The 5,726-nt window shown below is 31.8% G+C and overlaps 2 protein-coding genes across 6 annotated transcripts in view; one reads left to right on the forward strand and one right to left on the reverse strand.

Annotated features, from left to right (window-relative positions):
* The window catches only part of LOC106684784 (uncharacterized), an 18,579-nt gene extending 16,153 nt beyond the window's left edge, over positions 1–2,426 (reverse strand). For 2 of the 4 annotated variants that reach the window (XM_014427057.3, XM_067051343.1), the window contains exon 1: positions 2,053–2,223. The gene's annotated coding sequence lies outside the window, so the exon portion shown is untranslated. Of the gene's footprint in view, positions 1–2,052; positions 2,224–2,295 lie in introns of those variants that run through there. The other 2 variants (XM_014427056.3, XM_024362817.2) reach the window with 2 other exon arrangements.
* Positions 1–5,726, forward strand: part of LOC106684781 (uncharacterized) — a 67,279-nt gene that overhangs the window by 10,604 nt on the left and 50,949 nt on the right. The window lies entirely within an intron of this gene.

The raw sequence follows: 5,726 nt of genomic DNA on the forward strand, positions 1-5,726 counted from the left end.
TACTTATGTATCCAATCAAGTATTTCTTTTAACCAACTTTTTATTATATTTTCCTTTAAATCTATGTATTAGTTTTGTTTTGGTAAAATGTATTTGTTTGTTTGTTTTACTGTAAACTGATCTACTGCTGTGACTAGTATTTCTCTGGTTTGATCTCACACTGCTGTATAATAGTGAATTTGTTTAGTGGGTCACTGGGGAGGATCTGAGAGAGAAATTCGGGAGAGTGAATTTGTCGATCAAATGAAATAGAAATTGTGAAATGGAATGGACAAGAAAGGGAAAGAAAAAAAAAGAATAAATTGAAATATTTGTATTTAGTGTGTAGACTGAAATTAATTGTAAAAAAAAAACTGTGGGGAAAAAAAATTTTATTTCTCATTTCGCATTTCTCTCTCTACGTCTTCACAGTGAACTGTTACAACGCATCAACCTTATAATACAAGAGCCGAGAAGAAAAAAATGCAGTTATCTCACCCCAATTTTTGATTACTTTAATGAAAACTATGTATAATTACTAGTCAAAACTGATGAGTCTGCCAAGTATAAGTAGGGAGAATAAAAAATGGCGGCTGTTTCAAAACCTTAAAAAAACATTAATTTTTCATTCGGAGCTCTATAGCAAAATTTCTTAAAACTCTACTGAAAGATTAGTAGTTAGTTAATTAATTTTGAGAAATCTATATCTCAGGAAGTATGTGACGTACAGATGTCTATTAGCACTAAAATTAAAGCTAGTTTAATGTACTATACAGAAGTTTACGACCTTTATCTTCGTAGGAAAAGTAGTTTTCATGATATTTACAAAAATAAATGAATTTATAGTTGTTCGGACAATAAGTTTTATTTATGAAAACCTTCATTTCGGAACCCATTGGACGTACAGATGTCTCAGCACTCAAATTAAAGCTAGTTAAATTTTCTACAAAATAGTTGATTATGTTTATCTTTGTAGGAGTAGTAGTTTTTATGATATTTGACAAAATAAATTCACATAATGTTAGTTTCTAGTTGTTCGTATAAAATGTTCGATTTTTGAGAAAATATATCTCTAGATCCATGAGACGCACATATGTCTGCCAATACTCAAAATGAAGGAAATTTAACTTACTATAAAGTAGTTTATGACACTTATCTTCGTATTCACATATGAATATAAATTTGGCAAATGAAGATTTTTCCGAACACCTATAAATCAATTTATTTTAGCAAATTTCATGTAAACTATTTGTCCTACGAAGATAAACATCATAAACTACTTTATAGCTCATTAAACTAGCTTTAATTTGAGTTTTAATAGACATCTGTACGTCAAATAGTTGTTGAGATATAAATTTTTCAGAAAACATTCACTAACTGATCTTTCAATACGTCCCATACATTTTTATGAAATGTTGCGTTTTAAAAAGCTATATCTCGAAAACTATTTAACTTAAATAACTCTATTAGGGCTCATATTTCAGCAAATATACTCTTCTTTAAATGATGTTCTATTAGGTTTTCTTGTGTTGTTCCTACTTTTTAAGATATAGAGCTCCGAATGAAAAATTATGTTTTTTGAACGTTTTGAAACAGCCGCCATTTTTTATTCTCCCTACCTATACTTGGCAGACTCATCAGTTTTGACAATTAATTATAAATAATTTTCCTTAAAGTAATCAAAAATTGGGGTGAGACAACTGCCTTTTTTCTCCTCTTGGGCTCTTGTACTATTAATATTGTATCAGTCCAAGGCCCAAAATTATATTCATCCTATTGCCTTAAAAATAAATAAATCCCGTACCCCAAAATGAAATTCAATATCTAAGGAAAAATAATAACTTTTTAGAAATAGAAAAAGTCTCAAATGATTGCATAAAAGAATTATTTTAAGAACTAGCATGATACTGCACTAGTGCATAACCTACTGCACTGCACTTGTACACCTGCTTATAACTTAAATCCATTTTACCCGAAATACCCTATTATTACCCGCTACAGTAGAAAATACCCGAAAATTGTGTAATTGTCAGCGGCATTGAACCTTAAATATAACTTAGAAACTTATGTTACCTCTTTATTTATCTTCGATGAGTAGTAGTTTTTGTACTGAATTGATAATTGTTTGAAATACTCATTCACTATCAGTGAGGTTAGGTCACTAACAGTTTGCAGACATACTTTTTCACAGTTAGTATATTTCACGATCAATTTGTGACTTAAGAATACTTAAAATTTCAACATAAATGTATTTAATTTTAACTGATTTGAAATGGACATTTTTAAGTTAAATCGAAATTCAATAAAATAACCTACCACATATTTCATCAATCTTTGTAGCTGAAATCCCGGAGTCGTAGGTACCTTACGAAGGAATCTTTCACTAACCCATTTCCAAATTTATCTAAAACACATGTAAATGACAAACAGGTGTACTTGGCAACAAGAGGCACAGAATCGATCATCGATCGATAAAATCGCAAAGAATCGAAAAATTATCGAGTTTATTCAGTACAATAAAAAAATTGTTTAAGTAAAATTACTTTAAATCCGGATTCTGGTACGGTTCATTAAATATACACATATAGGAACAAAAAGTATCTTTTTTATAACAATCAATTAAAAATAATAAACTATTAAAAAATAAATAAACTAGTTTTACTACCAAATGTAAAATGGGTGAGCTGAATTTGGCGCCATATTAATAATTACTTAAAAACATTAAATAGCAGTGAAAATAAAATTATGATGCATAGTGGGTTTCACCACTCATGACTGACCTTTTTGCTATCTAACGTTCGGTAACGAGCATTACCACAAAGAGCTAGTGGTGAAAATGTTACAAGAAGTCTCTGACATAATCATAACAAAATTTTATAACTGCATTTTAGGTAAAACTATCCAATTTCCTATCAATTTGTTTATTTAACTATTTGAAAAATTATTCCATTCCTCCTTTTTGTTCTTACGTAGAGTATTGTATCTTTGAGATAAGTTCAAATCAAACAAGAATATTCTGACAGTAGTGTCGTCATTGTAACATGAGCATATTTGTTTTAAATAGAAAACATCGATTAGTGATCCTATGAATGACAACTTGTTAATAAGTCGTCTAAATAAAAAGGCTTTTTATCTACTGTTTAAAATTATGGTAAATTAAAAAAAAAATCTAGTTTCAAAACGCAATTCAATTTTGATTTTCCTCGTTCTGAAAGTGACAATGTGGTCTCTTTATACGATGTCTACAATTCTACTATAAAAACACCACAAAAATTGTTTATTCAAGTGCTAAAAAAAGTCAAAACTAGAAATATTTGGATAAAGCTGGCTAGAACAGATCCAAAATTGTTATTGAATCTAAATAATTGATTATATTTTTATGAAGATTAGTTCGTTGTAAGTATAACATTAGATACAAATCGTAAGCTCATTAAAGGTTATATTTATTCCGAAAGACTACTTAAAGTAACTAAAAACGTAATAATTTTGCCTTCAAGTTGGAGAACTATATGGAGAATTATGTTTTTTATTTCAGCAGCAAAATACTTAATCATTTAAAAACAGCTAAAAAGTGTGAATCGCTAAATCAGAGTGTTCTTTATGTCTAAATGACGCCACATATGAAACCATCAAGGCGTTTCCTTCTGTTGGCACACAAATTAAAAATCTTATTTTTTGAAAGCAAAATTAAAAATTATTTCTATATGATTGGGTTATCTATCAGAGCAAGGTAGATCACCAGCTGTTTGATATGTATTACTGAATAATTTTTGCTTACAGTGAGCATATATTGGAAGTAGTTTTAATAATTATCTAGAATGTTATCCTTAAACAAACTCTCATATTTTTACTACCCTGAGCCCTCACTTGGTTAAAGATGCTCCTGGTCGAATATTCATCTCATCACGTTATCTATTAGCTGACGATTTCTTACTTCCCTACTACTATTCGAAATGCATTAGCTCCAAACGACAGTAGATGCTGAAGTCAATGGCACAAGGTGATGCTAACAAAGAATGCATAAAGGACAATAGCCTACTAGTGTTGGATCGATCCTGTACCAGCCACTGCAGAACCCCCTGCCTAGGTCAAGATCTTCGGCCTCTTACCTTCCACGTGTAATTTCTTTATACTGTCGTCTGCACAATAATAAAAAAAAAATTAAGTGGATGCTATCCTAAACGAGGGCAAAAAACGGTAGTTACTGCATTAGTAATTATTATCACTAACATCATTTTTTCTCGACTTTCCTACTGCTACGGCAAAATGCTTAACCCTTTTCGATAAAACTGCTATCGTCTTCTTGTTATTATTTATATCAAATATTTTTCTAGTAAACGGATTTTAACGTGATAGTAGCTTCATTGCCATTGCATGTACTGATAACTATCACAGTGTGACAATGAGGTCACGGCAGTAAATAATTTCACTACTATCCTAGTATCCTCTCTCGTCTTCCCCCACTTCGACTACGGACCCTTGGTGTATGGAGGGCTATCTGCAGGATTAGAGTTGAGACTGAAGAGACTCATGAATTGCTTTGTAAGATTTATTTTTGGGTTCCCAAGGCGCTCTCAAGTCTCCTGTTGGAATACCAAGTTGAAGTGGCTCTATCCAACCTCCCGAAGGCAATACCTCCTTGGTGTTTTCCTATTCTAAGTTCTAAAAATCAAAAAATCTACCTATATCCTAGATCTCCTCACTCTTCGTTCATCCATCCACTCATTAAACACCAAATCCCATCCGAATGATTTATATATGCCCTCCTAAACCTCCTTCTGGAATTCTCTTCCCATCTCCGTTCGCCAGTCCTCATCCATTCTTTCTTTTAAACAACACCTATTCCTCCACTTATTGTATAACCAAACCTCCACATCATTGTAATCAAATAAATAAGCATATATTGATTAACATTATAAACAATAGTAAAGCCAATATACCAAAGTAATTTCATTCTCCTATTTGAAAATTTGTAGATACTTGCAGAGATAAAAACCTTAATATATGAACCATGTATTTATTCTTAGGGGACATATGTCATTTCATTTCATTACTATTACATTTGTGACTGGCATAATAAAAAAAGAGTACAAAACATTTCATAACCCACCCGCTGGTCACCCCAACCTACTCATTAACAACAAACATTGCTGACTGACACACTTCCACAAAATCCGACAAAAGACTGAAACGCCTCTGGAGCAAGGATCTGGTACATTAGATGGATACTATATCAGGAGTGTCTTCATTGGAAGGCTTCTCCTCTCACGAATTCATAGTAATCCTGTGTGGAGGTTGCCTAAGGGATCACAAATTAACATTACATGCCAAAAGGCATATGTAAAATTACAAAATAATGAATTACTTAGTTTCCGATAATTCATTGGCAGTAGAATGACAACATGTATAAGGGTTTTGACGTGATAATATCTTCACCTCCAAATGTTAATACTGTCAACTATCATCTCACACTTAGAGTAACGATACTGCCATGATGGTAAAGAATTAAGTTTTCACAATTTCAGTCGCTATGCCAGTCACAACCGAGGCAGAAAAGTATCACTGAGGAACAAGTTTTGACGTGACGTTTTTTTTGGACATTTCACTTGCCGATACATATACTGTCAAAATGAAATGTGACCGTCATGGCAGTACATTCGACAAATTTCATACATTTTACATCATAGTAGTGCAACGACAGTTGCTACAATGGTTGTAAACTGTTGTGTAAAAATCTGTGGAATATA

Source organism: Halyomorpha halys, unplaced genomic scaffold, assembly GCF_000696795.3.
Source record: "Halyomorpha halys isolate HHAL.00 unplaced genomic scaffold, Hhal_1.1 Scaffold615.1, whole genome shotgun sequence".
NCBI classification, from domain to species: domain Eukaryota; kingdom Metazoa; phylum Arthropoda; class Insecta; order Hemiptera; family Pentatomidae; genus Halyomorpha; species Halyomorpha halys.